This window comes from Petaurus breviceps, unplaced genomic scaffold (assembly GCF_028583685.1).
Source record: "Petaurus breviceps papuanus isolate PSGF00001 unplaced genomic scaffold, PetGlider_PUasm1.0 98, whole genome shotgun sequence".
Classification (NCBI taxonomy): Eukaryota; Metazoa; Chordata; class Mammalia; order Diprotodontia; family Petauridae; genus Petaurus; species Petaurus breviceps.
Genome location: NW_027187460.1, coordinates 58,667,538 through 58,684,723, shown reverse-complemented (window position 1 = coordinate 58,684,723; position 17,186 = coordinate 58,667,538). Strand labels below are relative to the sequence as shown.

The 17,186-nt window shown below is 39.0% G+C and overlaps 1 protein-coding gene and 1 pseudogene across 1 annotated transcript in view; one reads left to right on the top strand and one right to left on the bottom strand.

The window, feature by feature from the left end:
- Positions 1 to 3,264: 3,264 nt before the first annotated feature.
- Positions 3,265 to 3,768, bottom strand: LOC138155966 (large ribosomal subunit protein eL30 pseudogene; annotated as a pseudogene).
- Positions 3,769 to 5,694: 1,926 nt separating this feature from the next.
- ATP6V1C1 (ATPase H+ transporting V1 subunit C1) overlaps positions 5,695 to 17,186 on the top strand; it is a 64,258-nt gene continuing 52,766 nt past the window's right edge. Inside the window, exon 1 of the mRNA XM_069081162.1 lies at positions 5,695 to 5,860. The gene's annotated coding sequence lies outside the window, so the exon portion shown is untranslated. The remainder of the gene's footprint in view (positions 5,861 to 17,186) is intronic.

Sequence of the window (17,186 nt, the reverse complement as noted above, 5' to 3'; positions counted from 1 at the left end):
ACTACTCTGATGGCTTTCACTTTCTGGTTTTGGGACTCAGTCTTTTGATATCTTAATAAATTTTCTAGCTTATTCCCCCATATGGCAAGCATGATGTGTTTTGTGATGGATAATTATATCAGCATATCTATAATTTCCATAGGCATTGTGAATATGGCATTGCTGATACACTGGTCTGTGCTCTCTTCTGTGAATGATCACAAGCACTCTTTTCTGCCCTGGAACTGTGACAAGGCTTCCTGTTCACTGCAGCTAGAAGTTCTGATGTGCTAGTGCTCCTCTTACCTTGGGACTGCTACCCAGAACTGCGACCCAGACATGAGTGTGGGCAAAGCCAGAGTCCTGCTCCCAGTGCCAGCGGAGACCTGTAATCTCCTTCTGATCACTTGTCCAATGCCTTTACCATCTGTGGGTAGAGAGCTCCAAGAGTACCTGCTGCCACTGCCACTGCTATTGTGTATACTGACTGGCATGGCCTGCAGTGTACTATCCTCCACTCTCACCCAGGTGTGACAGACCTTTCTTGCTGACCTACTAAATTTTCTTTGGCTGGAAAATTATTTCACCCTGTCCTTTCATGGGTTCTGTCATTTCAGGAAAAGTTTTATGCATTTTTAAAGGTGTTCAGAGGGGTTTTGAGGAGAGCTCAGGTGATTTGCTGCTTTTTCTTCACTATCTTGGCTCCACCTCCACAAAAGGGACTTTCCAACAGTTAGAGATAACCTATGTAAAGTTTTTGCATAATTCTTTCTAAAATTCTAAGTTACAGAGAAGGTATTGCCTTAATAAAAGAATGCCCTCATCAAGGGCTCCCTATATCAGTCAGGGGTAATAGCGAAAAAACAAAAAAGGGCAAGGTCTCTGGGACACAAAAACATAATTAAAATAGTACCTGCCTTCAAGTAGCTTATATTCTATAGGGGGAAGCATATACACATATGCATGTAATGGGAGATTGGTCACTGATCCCAGTACTTAATACTACGTATAAGATGCAGTTCCTTTTACAAAAGATACTATAGGATCTTACTTCCTGTAGAGTTGTAATGGTATGTAATGTAGACATTTTACAGCATGCATAGAACTTCTGTGACTGACTGATCTGCTAACATATGTTGAGGATCCTTTTTTGATTGCCTAACTCAAAAGGCACTAACCAAGCAAAACCTCTGCCTATTTTCTTGGTTTCAACTTTTTCCTGCTTGATAGCATTTGGGTTAAAGAAGAGAAACAATTCACAAGAGGACAGGCCTCAGTCCCTCTGCATTGAGGTATATATATATATATATGTATGAGGTATATATATGTATGAGGTACATATATATATATATATATAGCCCAGTACTAACTCTTCAAGAAGCAACCTTTGGAACCTGTAATATGCTGCTAAATATTTAGCAACTAGCTTGGGATAAGGGGACAGAGATTGCTTTCAGAATACACTTTAAAATTTAATCTACCTTATGAACATTTTCTCCATTATTTTCTTAAGGCTAGTTAATCAAGAACATAACAAATCCCTGACTTGTAGCCTTTGCCAATTTCCAAAGTATAAAATGCTCACATTGAAAATTTAACAATTGATTCTCTCCCTATGGAGGTATGACAGCACATCCCTGTTGGGACACCGGCCTGAGACGAGGACTCATCTAGCAGCAATGCCACAATAGGCCTTGAACTTGGTGGGAACAAAGCTATGTAAAAACTGTGTTAAGACCAACCCCACTTTCACTCAAAAGACTGTGGTATGGGGAGGCTGTGCCCCTTGGAGTATTAAGGGAATTTTCATACTTCTGTTTTTATAGCATCTTTGAAATAAATATTCCTTTGTAAAAGCTAACTGATGTTTAAATGGAACTGGGACACTAGTCACTGGTTGCCAACTATGAGGAAATTATAGAGGGTTTAGCAAAGACATTCAAATGCCTCAGGGATATCCCATAGAACTCAGAGGAGTAGATGTAACTTGCCTAGCTCTGTAAAGTCAAGGAGTACTTGACATAGGTAGGATTTCATATGGGATAAATTTTGGGTCCTTTGCATTTGTAGACACTTCTGGAGATATTCTCTACCCATATAATATATTCTAGTTTGCTCTCCTAAAGAACTGGCAACTCCCCCATACCCCACCCCTCTGTTTTAGGCTGTAATTGTACAGTCATTTTGGGGGGTATGTGTTTCCCTTACAAGTCAGTTCCTTTTGAGTTATTTATTGACTTTTGCATTTGTTGATGTTAAATATCTGAATATTAATATTTGTTATATTACTGAATCCTGTATAAGTAGTGATATTGGGGTAAATTTGAGTTGTATAAAGTTTGGATTATTTAAAATGATAGTACTTAGTTGAGAAATGTACTTTTTTTTTTCTTTTTGTGTTTAAAGAGAGTTAAATTGTTTCTTTATTTTGGGAGTTTTATACACTGTTATTTTATAGTTAGGTTTGTCTACTCAGCCTCACTCAGTTATCAGCTCTTCATGCTTAATTCCTTTTCCTTGTTTGCTATTTTCTCTGTACCTACTTGTCCTGTTATTGGGTAAGTTTGGAATTCTAGTAGGAGTGCCTTTTTAGTGACAGAGATTCATAGGGGGAAATTTTTCGTGTCTTTTGTAATAAGGACTCAGAGGAAAATTTCCTGGAATTCTAAGGGGATTTTTTCATCACAGGCAGAGAAATTTTGGTTCTGTCCTGTGTAGAAAGGAACACTCAGAAAGTTTTGTCCAGACATCAGATGGATAGTTCTGTGTACTAAGACAATCAAGGAAAAGTTTTTGCCCATGGCAGTTGGTTTTTTTTGCCAAAGATTAAGGAACTGACTTCCAGTCAACTCCCAAGTCCCTAATCAGTGTCCACACTTGCTCTGGGATTTTTGTTGAGACTCAGCTTTTCCTTCTGAAATGAAAAGCTTAGTTTTCTTTTCTGCTGGAATAATGATTAGACCCACTCTGTGAATGTGGGGTCAGAGCAGGGGTTGCACTAATGGAAAAGGGAGTGCCCAGTCCTCTAGGACCCAGAGCTGCTTTGCAAGCACCAGGACAAGTGGTTTGTCTTGTCATATGAGGGTAAGAGAGAGAGTAACTTCTAGCTTGCCCCAGGTCCTAAGTCCTAAGGAGAGAGTCCCACAAGGTCTGAAGGGCTCTATAAGAATTCTATGATAAGAAACTGATTATCTTTTTCTCTTTTGTTGATTGAGGAAGGCTATTTTGAGCACCAAGACAGGCACCAAGTACCAAATTAGCAGTAATTTTTTGTAAATTTTTTTTTTAAACAAGTTTTGGCCCGGTTTATTAAAGTATACTTTTATACAGTTTACTTTTCACTGGTCTGTTCTGGCATGCTTCTAATGATATCAGAATCACCTGGATCAATGATAGCCAGTTTACATACTCTGTAATACTTCCCACATGCTGTACCCAATTTAGTGTTATTGCTACTGTAGTGATGTACGCCAGTTTTGGCCAACATAGTGTAATATTCGATCTCTGATTTCCTCAAGGCTGGGCAGTTGTTGGCTAAGATGACCAATTTGACTTTGCCTTGTCTGATCATTTTCAGGGTCTGTTTGTAGCCTAGCACGTATTTGCCGCTTTTCATGACCAGCTGGAGCCTCGAGTTGATGGACTCCAGCGACTTTTTCATCTTCTTTGTGGCCACCATCTTCCTGCCTGCGGTGGGGGAGGACCCTCAGCCAGAGACCTGCCGCCAAGATGGCCGGGAAGCGAGAAAGGCATTTTTTGTAAATTTTGCAAAATATTCTTTGTTGAATCTACATAACTTAGTATTTGGAGACAATTGTAATTTTCATCTATATGTTGGGATTGTATGTGATCATGTCTCAACTGTTTTGAGACTCTTATGGCACTGGGGAAGTGAAAGAACAATCAATGCTCATGCTTTCTAGGGAATCCCAGGATTACTCTGGCTTGGAGACAAAGACAACGTATTCAAAATATACCCTGGCTGTTTTGCCTAAGACAGCAAAATTTTCAAAGGGGAAGAGTGAAAAGAGGGACTGACTACTAAGCCTAGACCTTAGGAGCATGTAGTATGCCAGTAAAGCAATTCTTCAGCAGAAAGAGGCCTGGGAGCCTCCTTCCAAGATAGCATAGATGTCATGTAATGGAAATGCCTCAGAGATTTACCCCAATTCCTCAGGAGTATCCCCTAGAATCCTAGGGGGAGATTTGAAGGTTTGCCTTTAGGATAGCTAGCCCAGAGAAAATTTACTTCATAAGTATATATAAAATGTATAAAAAAATTAATACAATCTAACTTGGGGAAGGGAGGAGAAGAGGCATTAGTAGCAGGAGGTGGGGGCAGAAATGGCTTTGCATAAGAGGAAGAATTCGAGCCAAACCTTGAAATAAACGAGATTTTTTGAGGTGGGGGTGTGGAGTTGTAAAATAGAAATAAGAACTTACTATCTCTTTTAAGAATATTCATCCTTGCCTATGGATCATTTACACCATGTCATTGATAAAATTAGTATTTGCTAAAAGTCTGTCTGCAAAGTGTAATATGCTAGGCTTATTACAAGATGCTGCTGCCCATAACTTTACAAAGAGGCTCTGATTAGAATGAATGAACCCTCTTAAGTGGTGTTAATCAAATTTGCATTACATGTTTCAAATATAACTTCAAATAGTGCAAATTCGAAGACGTGCCACCTTTTATTTACATCACCTGGGAAGGAGCTGTACAAAGTAAGAAGTTCGGTCTTTTTATTACATAAGTAGAAAGGGTCAGAAAGGGCTTGGAAAAAGCAATCACGTCAAAAGTAGTGGCTACTACAACCAGGCACTGTGCTAAGCGCTGGGTCACATTTATTCAACGTGTTATATTCCTGGCACTGGTGTTACCTGGAGCAAAATACTCACATTTCGTTGAGAATGACTTTTGTCGGGTAGAGGATAAATTAACTGGTTCCTAGTTTTAAATCCAACCTCACAGTAAGGTAAATAACGCAGCTCCTGGGATCTAGAAGGCACTCACTGCTTGTTCACTGACTATACATAAGTATAACAAAGACAAGCGGCAGGTAGAAGGTAGTGAAGGATTCAGGACCTCAGGGCCTCGATGCTGCCACTAACAACCAGCCCAGTGACCATATAAGCATGTCCCTTGTCTTTGTGCTTCACTTTCTTCATGGGTTAAAAAAAAAAAAGTTTGGGCAAGATGACCATGACCATCTCTTCTACCCAGGAGGAGAAGCGACTTCAGTTCAGGGCACTGCTTCTTAAAGATGCAAACGTCCCGTTCTGGAGGGTGGCGGGGACGCCCCCGCCTGTCCTTGGGCTCCAGGAGGGAAACATAGCGGGGCTTCGACCACGGCTAGCTGCGCCATTGGGCAGGCGCAGGCTCCGGGACCAGGTTCCCCCGAGGGGCTCTGGGAAGGTGGCGCTTAGCCAAACTTGGGCCTGCAGAGGGGGTGGGCCGGGAGCAAGCCTAGAAGGGAGTAGAAGAGTCACTTTTACAATGGCCCTCTGGGCGGACGAGGTACTCCACAGACAGATCTGCAGATTTAGACCAGGTCACTCGTCCCTTCTCTTCTGTCTCTTTGCTCCGCCCCGTTTCCCCTTCCCCACCTTTTTCCTCTCTCCCGCCCACTCCCGCCCCCTCCTTCTCCGAAGCCCCGCCTCTCCCTTGGCCGCAGGCGCAGATCTGTGCAGCGCGCGGGCGGGGCGGTGGCGTCGGCAAGCGCGGAGGGGTCAGCTGACTTGCTTGGTCTTGGCACGTGACTCGCGTCGGTCGGTGCTCTGGCTGAGGGAGCCCGAGAGCGGGGATATGGAGAGCTGAGCTGCCAAGTCCTCCCGGGTTTCCCGCCTCCGTCGTCTCTATTTTTTCTTGCCAGCGCCTCTGGTGAGTGATGGGCGTCCCGGCGGACGGGGAGGACCGGAGCGGGGTGGCGGGGGGCCACCCAGGGTTGATTGCTTTCTTCGGCTGTCAGGCAGGCAAGACCCGGCGGCGACACTGGCCACTTCTCTCTTCCTCGTTCGCACCCGGTGGAGCAACCGCCCTGGGGCCGTATGTCGTCTGTTGTCTGCCTGCCTGCGTCCCGAGCTGCGCTCTCTGAGCAGGCGTGCCTCGGACCTGGGCCCAGCCTTCTTTCCGTGCCTGTAGTCTGCTGCTGTGTATGGTGAAAACCAGGTGGGGGGCGGGGGGGGAGACTGGAAGACAGGCCTTACCCCAGGTCACGGGGGGCGCAGGGCCCTTCACTTGCGGAGGCAGGGGGAGGGGCAGAGGTCACTGGGGTCCTCGGGCTCCTAGCTTGCCTGGGATTACAAGGTCATGGTTCGGTCATTGCAGACTCCAAGCCCCTCATTTTCAGGGGGGTGCTGGGTCACAGGTGAGCCCAGGATCATTGGGGTAGGGAAATCAGAGGCACAGAAAGCCCATCCGGGGCCCCTTCACTGGACTAAGGCCGGGCCATTTTGTCCGGTAACATCTATTCCTTCTACCACTGAAATGTTTCTCTCATCAGTCATTTTTATTTCCTTGCCTTTTCTTTAGTTCTTCCCCTGCCCTGGCATTCTCTTCCTTCACTTCCTCCACTTCCTGGCTTCTCCGGCTTTCTAGATTCAGCTGAAAAACCACTTTCTGTAGCAAGTCTTTCTCGGTGGTCCTCCCCTTCCCCCCTTTCCCTTTGTGATTATTGTGTTCTATTTTATTTTTATATATCTTGCATGTGCAGTTTTTTGTTATATCCTATCTCCCATTGGGATGTCAGCTCTTTGAGGGTCCAAAGACCAAGTTTTTGCCTTGCTTTGTATCCCAGCCCTTGACACCTAGTAAATGCTTAATAAATGATTCTCGACTGACTGCGGTTATCACAGCAGTTGAGATCGTCTTTACATAGCCTTCGAGTATTGGAGTAGAGTAACATTTTAACTGGTCTCCCTGTCTCCAGTCTCTTCTAGTGGATAGACCATTGTCAGAATGATTGAAGTAAAGCTCTAATCTTATTCAAATATCATCTATTAAGTAACATTCAGGGAGCTTATTTTCTTTGCCAAAGAGCATTTAGGGACTGTCAGTTGGTTATCAAATAAAGCCCAAATGGTAATTTGGAGGCAGCTAGGTGGTTCAGTTGATAGAACATTGGGCCTGGAATCAGGAAAACCTCAGTTCAGATCCATACTCAGATACTATAGCTGTGTGACCCTGGGCAAGTCACTTAACCTTTGTTTGTCTTATTTCCTCAACTGTAAAATGGGGATAATAATAATTCCTACCTCACAGGAATGTTGTGAGGATCGGATGAGATAATATTTGTAAAGCTGCTTCTAAGGCACAGTACCTGTCGCATAGAAGGCTATATATGTTTGTATTCCCTTCCCTTCCTCCAATTAAAGGCACCTAACAATCTGGCCTGAACCAGTTTTATCTCTTATTATCTCTACTCCTGTAATCTATGCTCCTGTCAAAATGACCTAAACTAAACTATTATTCCCTGATATTCCTGTGACCAGGTCTTTTCTTATCTCAATTTTCACTAGTTTCTCTATTCATATTCTTCATGTATTTAAGTGCCTACCAAAAACAGGTTAATTGTGCTTATATAATACTGTGGATATGAAGATGGACGTTTTCAATTCCTTAGAAGGTACAAGTGGCACACAAAGAGTGATAAATTTGGAGTTGAGTTAGAGGACTGATTTCAAATCCTAATTTTGTTACTTAATACCCATGCAGTGTGCATGTCACTTAACCCTTCTTCCCCTCAATTTCCTCATTTCTACAATGACTTGGTTAGATTAGAAATTCCTTCCAACTCTAAATTCTAGTGCTATAATATGTGGCTAAATGTTCTAAGAATGACTTCCTTTGGGGGTTTTCTATGTGAGAAGCTCTGGGACCTAGAGGGTAAATCTGTTGTCTTTTGTTTCTAGTTAAGTCAATTGATATTTAGAGCCTATCCCTCTTTCTGAAGCCCAGTCTTATGCTTGACTTTTTACCTTAGCAAAGTACCATTCGTGGATCTTGGTTCTTAAATATGTCTTGAATTGAGAAACACTGAGCTTGTGTCTTATATTGACTTGTAAGGGGAGAGAATTTTAGGCTGAATTCTCATTTTGGGTAGCAGAAAAATAACGATCATAGTGACTTTAGCTCTCTTTTTTCTATTTATTTTGCTACCATTCAAGCAGCCCTTGAATTCTGAGGGAGTGGCGGTGGGGCTCTCAAAGGTGCATGGTAGGAATATTAGGGAGGGAGAATTGGCTGAAAGACGCTTCTGCAAAGATTTGCTTTGCATCTCTTATTTATTTTTTGTCACAGGAATTATTTCAGAAGTTGTGGAAATAGAGGGCTAGAAGATAAGTTGTTTTTTTTTCAGGCATATGACAAAAATAATACTTCTTGTGATAAGAGTTGGCATGAGAGATTGACAGTTGTCCAGAACACTTTTCCTTCCTAAGTGTTGGTTAGAGAGGCAGGAGAGAAAATAATATTAATACCTTTTCTTGATAACAGATACTAGGTTTTTAGACAATTTACATGCTTTTCACATCTCTTACTTCATTTGTTTGTAATTACAAATTCCCATGTGCTGGGTAGTAGCAGATGTGATTCAGTTTGTAGATGGGAAAACAAGTATATAAAGGAAAATTGATTTATCTAAAAGTAGGATTAGAATTTAGGTCTCATAACTCTTGCTACTATCCCACATGTGATACTATTACATATTCCTGTAGGGCAGTTCTTAACCTTTTGTTTGTGTGTCATGGACCCCTTTGGCAGTCTAATGAAATTTATGAACCTTTTCTCAGAATAATGTTTGTTTCCTACTTTCCTAATTGAATGAAATGCTAAATTTCACCTAGAGTTACTGAAAATAAAGACGTATTTTATTCTCCATCCAAGTTAATGGACTCCTTCAAAGGTCTTAATTGATAACCTTGAAAGTTCTTGGACCTTAAGTTAAGAACCCCTGCTCTAGTCTAGGCTGTTGTAGTTTATTAAAAAAAAATATATATATATATATATATGTATATATATATGTGTGTGTGTGTATATGTTTGTGTTTTTGTGTGTATGTATATGTGTGTACATGTATATATACACTCTCATATGCATATATTTATATGCACATGTATATATGTATTAGCATCTTAAGACACTAAGGACCATAATATAGTAGAAACTGGATTTGTAGTAAGAGGACATAGGTTTGAGTCCTGTCTCTACTTTGTCCTGTCTCTGAGTGTCAGTTTCTTCATTAAAAAAAAAATATTACAATAATACATGTACTCTGTACCTCTAGAGATAGGAAAGTGCTTTATATATCCTTAGCAGCACTATGTAAATGGAATTATTGTTATATTTGATTCTGGGCTTTAGAAGGAGGCAAGTGAACATCTGAAGCTGGGCAGCACCTGGGAGTTGCCAAGGGACTGCTTTTAAAGGCATTTTTTTCCTAACATAGGTAAAGTGGGTTCAGTCAGTACCCAGAAACTGTTGGAAAGTGCCTGTTCTTTACAGTCCTTAGGCATTTAGGGTGTCTCAAATTATATGGAGGATTGGGTTTAAGATTATATTTCAAAGATCTTTTTCTCTTTAGGTATATCTTGAACAATCTAGATAAAATCTACAGCAAAAAACTAAAGGTCTGGACTAATGCTGCTGTAAATTCTGTGTGAGATAGGTGGTTATTGTAATACTGTACTTTGAAACACTGAGTGGAACACTTTGTCATTTATGAAATTTCCAGTATAGTGGAAATAAATATATTCAGTATTAGTAATGACTTTTGAAATCCTGAAACTAAATATTAGAATTTTGCTATTCTTAAATGGTTTTGCATTATAATGCTGGTCCTATTTTAGATTTAGAATTTTTCCCTTGTCTTTTTATAGACCTGAATAATCATCAGCATTTTTAGTCAAAACCTGAGCTACTGTAAAACGTGTATATCATCAGTATTTTCAAGATTTCTGAGAATCACATATTATTGTATTCTGGGCAAGCTAGTAGTGACTGTCAACGAGGGCTAGTTTGAAATTTCTGATTGGCAAAATTGACCTGGGAACTGATCATTTCAAGCTCTGTTTTACAAAATTAAACACAGTTTTTTAAAAAAAAATTGGGCTTCTCTTTTAGTGAATTGTGTAGGTGTTATTTGTTTTATCAATGTGATTGTTTGTTGAAACCAGTCCTTATGTCTCTATTTGAAATAAGATAATACCTGAAGTGCATTGGAAGTAAAAATGTCACATAGATAAAAACAATGTTCTACCTTCAGAGTAAATAAATTGATGTCTGGCAAGTAATTTGAAAAAGATTGACTGAGTAATTTGCGATTTTCTTTCATGGTTAAGCTGGCAATTAAGGGTGATATTTTTGCCATAAGTCTTGCAAAAAAAGAAAAAGAAGTTTGAGTTTGCAAAATTTGAAGCTCTTTTTCCTACGGTCTCAATTTTGTACCTGTGTGTTTTAAAAATATGAAATCATAAGTATTATTAAAGAACCTTTGATCACATATTGCCATAATCTGCAAATATAACTAATTTCTGAAACATAGGCATCCCTCACTCTAAATCAGATTATATGAAGAATTTCAGATTTCCCCAATTGATAAAATAGGGAATAAATAAATTTTTCATAGGCTTTAAATTTTTTTTTTATTAAGTCACTTTTGTTTTTACATAATATTTATTTCCAAGTATATCCTTTTCCCTTTTCCTACCTATGGAGCCATCTGTTGTTAACAGAATAAAAAGAGGGAAAAAAAAGCAGTTCAGCAACACTATGTTAGATATCAACTGAACTTTTATCTTGAAGAATTTTGAACTAGAGTATCCTGTGATGATGACAACATTTACCAATGTAGGATGTTATTGTAGTGTCATTCTTCTTGACATTATAAATTCCCAAAGATATAAAGAATAGGAGTGGTAACCAAGGAGCAGCTTAGATGAGCCCAGACTCTGGGCAAGGGGAAAATTGTTGAGGTCCAGGAATATCCATTGGCAGAGGGAAAATCCAGGATTTAGCAGAGTGCTGACTGTAGGAAAAGAAGAAAAATTAGGCTGCTGGGTTAAGTTTGCAGTTCCTGGCAGTGGATTAGCACGCCATGCAACTTTACCAAAAACTCTAATTTGTTTTGTTAGGGAATGTTTTCCCCCTGTAAGAACACGTTACCTTCCACACACCTCCTCCCCATTTTTTTTTTTTTGTAATGGAATCCACAGGGAAATTACATTTCAGAAATTCACATTAGAACTACTGGGAGATGGGGGGAGGGAAAGAAGTTGAAATTATATGAGTAAATTATGCTTGCCAAGTATAGAGTAGAATTTTTCTTTAATATTAAATACAGTCTATAAAGTGAAAATTTATTTACAGAGTGATTTATTTATAAAGTAAAAATCAGCAGGTATTTAATGAACCTACATAACATGTAAGAATTTTAAACTTGAAACCAAGAGGAATACATAACCATCTTGATTTGTAAAATGTATATGTTTTAATGAATAACCTGAAAAATTTCATTGTGTGAATTTCTGAAATTATTACTTGAGAGAACATATGAAATCACCATTCAAGTCATCAGAAGAGTTTAAACAAATTAAGGTTTTATGAACAAGGACAAAAAAAGATTAAGAGATTTCTCAGGAAGTGTAATAATCTATGAATAATCAAATAATAAAAGCAACATATATTTGATCTTCATACATTGCCTTGTTTTGTGGCAATCACTCCAGTAGCATGCCTTCTGCATTCTTTAGTTATGATAAATGATTCATAATAAGCTATACTGTTGAACCTTGTGCCACAACTGGAAAGCGGTGTGTTATTATTTCAGTTACAGTTTGAGGTCATGCAGCTTCTACTTCATTTTGTCTTGCTTTGATAAGATCTTAATAATCTGTTTGCCAAGTCGGTATTAGAAAAGCATGAAGAGAAGTTATGTGTACACAGGCAATTTTTTAAAAATGTAGACACTGCCTTCCCCACCCCACGAAAGCATCAAAATCAGTGATGTTTTGGGTTGCTGGTTTCAATAAGAGGAGGGATTGTTTGAAACTTTTGTGGATGTTCTAGAGCAGGGGTCCACAAACTACAGATGTAGCCTTATTTTTGTACAGCTTTTGAGCAAAGAATGATTTTTATATTTTAAAATAAAGTTTTATATTTAAAAATGTAAAAACAATATATTCTTAGCTCATGGGCCATACAAACACAAAAACAGGTAGCGAACCAGAGTTTTGCTGATCCCTGTTCTAGAGTCTATTTTCCTGAAATTACCTTGTATTTATTTTGTATATGCCTTGTATATACCTACATATGTACATGCTGTCTCTCCTATCTTGGCTGTCCTTACTTTGAGGACAGTAGCTATTTCAATTTTTGTATTGTTGCCCCAGGTCCTAGTGCAATATCTGGCATGTGGTAAGCATTTAATAAATATTTCTTCATCGATTGCTCAGGAGATGTTAAACAATCATGAGTGAATGTATATAATAAATAGCTTGTATAAGGTACTTTATGCACATCTGTGAAAAATAGCATAGTATAGTGGAGAAAGCACTGGACTTGGAAGTAGGGAAGATTTAGATTTCACCCTTGCCTCTGATACTTAATGTGTGGCCCTAGTTAAACCATTTAATTTCCCTGGGCCTCAGTTTCCTTATGTCTAAAATGGGAATAATATATAGGCATTGCCCCCGAATGGTTGTTATGGGAATAAAATGAAATGTATATCAAGCATTTTGTAAATGTTAAAAGTACTGTGTAAATATGAGCCATTGTTATTCTCTTTTGAATTGCAACAACCTTCTTTGGTAGGTAGTGCAGATATTATCCTAATTTTATAGAAGAAATTTGAGGTTTAGATGGATTGTGACTTATCCAGGGTCAGACAGTGATAGCAGTGGGACTCACATGCAGGTAAGTAGGTAACAATACTCTTCACCATATCATATTGCTACCTGCAATACTTATAGGAAGGTGTTAGCTTTTAGCACTTAATAGTGAAATGGGGCATGACACTCCATTTCAGTTAACTTATAAATTCTTAGAAGAAAAAAAAAGCTGCCTTTTGGAAATTTCATATGTGGAACCAGGAAAGGCACATGGGAGCAATTCCATTGATTTAGTGATTTTGTGTGAGTATCATATGCTAAGAGGGGAAATGCCAGAATTGGGAAAGTTCTACAGAAAGTCTGGCTGAAGAGGGATGAAGCTGTCACTAGTGAAGAATGGATGGAGTTAGTCAAGGAAAGAGTTTTGGAGGAGGTGCGCCATGAGTTAATTTAAAACAGAAGGAAGCTTGTTTCTTGCTTAGGAGAGAGACAAGGCAAAATATTAGAGATAGGAGAGACAGGAGATCCAGGACTATTAACATAAAGGAATGTTGACTAAAACTGTCCAGGAAGGAAGTACAACCTAAACAGATCTGGCCAAGGGATTGGATAGTGGAGGCAGTAAGAACTGACAGGTTGATTTTGTTCCTAGGATCATAGATTTAGAGCTGTAAGGGACCTCAGAGCCCATCCAGTCTAACCCCCTCATTCTATAGATGTGAAAACTAGGGCTTATGTGACTTGTTCCAAATCACACAGGTGATAGAGTTAAGATCTGTATCCATATCTTCTAACTCTGAAGCCAGAGAGTGCTCTTTCTAGTATGACACCCAACTTCTCAGCAAGAAGGAAGCAAAACTGTAATGATAACTGTAATGACATTTGTGTAGCAGTTGCAAAATTCCTTATATATGGTATCTCATTTGATACTTTCAATAGCCATTTGAGGTAAGTAATACAGGAAACTGAAGTTTATGTGTGACAGAGCATGCATGGATGTTAAAAGGCATGCAAGCTTTCAAGGGAATTACGCTCTTATGATCCAGGCTTTTAGAGTAATAAAACTATGTAGTTTCCAACCTCTCTCCCACGATTCCCCCTTTGGAAAGAAATAGTTAAAATATTTCTAAGAAAGAACACTAATTATCTGAGTAAATAAAGCATATTTGTTTGAGATTGAATGAGATATTTTTGGACTCCAAACTAATTTTGGGAGAGTGCTCTCAGAAATTCACCTGCCATTCTTGTTTGACATTTGTGATTCATTGTTCTGCTTTCCCAGAAATCCTGTAGTTACACTGTGTTAATTTCCTGGGAAAAGCAGAATTATTAATCTTCATTTCATAGCTTCTCTGTTTGATCTTTTATATCTTACCAGGATTGGTTGATTTGCTAGCTTGTGAAACTAAAACTATTTTTGAGGATTTGCAAACAAATATAGAAGGCATGAAAATGAAGGAGTGGCTGTAGTTTAGGAAAAATGCTATTTTAAAAGAACACATACCAACGAAAGTTTTGAAATTTAGAAAGTCAATATTGGATCTCTTTTGCAGAACTAATGATACCATTTGATTTTCAGTAATGATAAAATTAAATAATAAGCCATTTAGACATATTAGTGAAAGGTGGTATTAGTTTCTTGTAGAAATGGAATTGCTTTGGAGCCACACAAATACCTTGCCTAATACATTCATTTGATTATTGTTAAGAGTCTTGACCTTTACTATTGTCCCAACATAGGTATTAGATATATAATATTACAATAAGGTACCTCTGGTTGAAAAATTCCTTTATAATAGCTTTGTGCTTTAAATAATGAGATTTTTTCTGTATGTGAAGTTAAGTAAGAGATTTGCATGGACATCAGTGCCTGTTGACAATCTTTATCTCCAATTCAGTTCCTGCCAACAATTCCAACAATTTCCAACAATTATGTTGGAAACATTGATGCCCACTTAGATATATCCTAAGTTCTCAGTTCTTTCTCCTCAGTTCACATGACCTGCTCCTCCATTTGAGCTTAACTACACCCAAAGCCATGGTCATGGCCTTCATCTCATCATCACCTATGAGTGTTCTACCTCAGTCTTGAAAACTCTGAAATCTCATTACGTCTTATCATTCTGTCTCTCTCTGTGTCTTAATCTTCCTAAACCTATTCTTTTTTTTTTTTTTTTGCTTTTTGGAGAGAATGACAGGGCACTTGGGGTTAAGTGACTTGCCCAAGGTCACATGGCTAGTAAGTGTTAAGTGTCTGAGGTCTGATTTGAACTCAGGTCCTCCTGACTCCAGGGCTGGCGCTCTATTCATTGCGCCACCTAGCCACCCCACCTATCCTTTTTTTTTAAGTTAAAAATTTTTGAACAAAGATTCACCTTTCCTCCTCAAGAGGGAAAGCAAGAAAAACAAAACCCCTGTCAGAAACTTTTGTAGCAGAACAAATTCTTACATCGACCAAGTTTGAAAAAAAAAAAATAAGAAGTCAATCTGTGCCCTGATTCCATCACCTCTCTGTCAGGAGGTAGACTAGCATGTTCCATTATGAGGCTTTTGGACTGGTGTCCTAAATCTGTTTTCATTGGGACTTCTGATCTCTTTGTCCCTCAATATTCTTATGGACTGCAACTCTTTTAACACCACTTTCTTCCCTTTCCAATCTTGACCCTATAGTTAACCAGTTCAACTCTCTTTTCCATGCTCATTTCTTACCAAACCTGGACCCTGGATTACCTTTATTGCATCTCCACACACTCCTGCTCTTGTGTGCTGAATAGATCTGGAAGAAACATGTAATTTAGCCAACTGGGTGTACTGTAGATTTTTTTTTTGGAGGGGGGAGGGCAGGGCAGTTGGGGTTAAGCGACTTGCCCAAAGTCACACAGCTAGTAGGCGTTAAGTTTCCCGAGGCAGGATTTGAATTCAGGTCCTCCTGACTGCAGGACCAGTGCTTCATTCACTGTGCCACCTAGCCGCCCAACAGATTTCTTTTCTTTTTTTTCTTTAAAAATTTAATTAATTAAATTTTTTAATTTAAAATTTTAGGTTTATTTTTAGTTTACAACATTTATTTCTACAACATTTTGAGTTACAAATTTTCTCCCTGTCTTTCCCCTCCCCACCACCCCAAAACAGCTATCCCACTGAATACCCCCTCCCCCAATCTGCTCTCTGCTATATCCTCGCCCCTCCCCCCTCCGACTTTCTGGCAGGGCAAGATGGATCTCCATACCCCAGTGCCTGTATATCTTATTTCCCAGTTGCATGTAAAAAAAAGAAAATAATAATAATAATAATAATTTTTTTAAACATTTGATTTTAAAACTTTTTTTTTCTATATTTCTTTCCCTTCTTCCCTCATCACACACCCTTATTGGGAAGATAAGCAATTCAATATAGGTTGTACATGTGTAGCTATGCAAAACATTTCCATAGTGGATATATTGTGAAAGACTGACTATATTTCCCTCCATCCTATCCCACCCCCCACTTGTTCTATTTTCTACTTTGACCCTGTTCCTTTTCAAAAGTGTGTGCTTTTAACTACCCTCACCCCGAGTCTGCTCTCCCTTCTATCATTCCCCCTCTTATCCCTTTCCCCGTTACTTTCCTGTAGGGTAAGATACTCAATTTAGTATGTATGTTATTCTCTCCTTAAGCCAAATTCAGTGAGAGTAAGGTTGACCCATTCCCTTTTGCCTTCCTGTTCTTCCCTTCCATTGTAACAGTTTTCACTTGCCTCTTTTGTATGAGATAATTTACCCTGTTCTGTCTCTCCCTATCTCCTCTCATTATATTCCTCTCTCACCTCTTAATTTTATTTTTAAAATATCCCTTCCTATTCAATTGATCTTGTGCCGTGTCTATGTTACCTCTGTGCATATATACACACACTCACATATGTATTCATACGCACATATATCCTCCTATGAAGACATATATGTATGTATACACACACATACACACACATTTGTATTCCCTTCAACTATCCTCATACTGAGAAAAGTTTCATAAGTTACAATTACCATTTTACCATGTAGGAATGTAAATAGTTCAACTCTGATAAATTCCTTATGATTTCTTTTCCCTGTTTACCTTCTCATGCTTCTTTTTTTTTTATCCATTTTTCAAATGCTTTATTAACTTCTGATTTACATCATTCATTTCTGCAAGATTTTGAGTTACAAATTTTCTCCCCGTTTTTCCCATACCCACCGCCCCAAAATAGCAGTCCCACAGGATATCCCCTCCTCCAATCTGCTCTCTCCCATATTTTCTCCCATACCCCTTTCGACTTTTCCAGTAGGGTATGGTGGATCTCTATGCCCCAGTGCCTGTATATTTTATTTCCCAATTACATGCAAAGTAGTATTAATAATAATAAT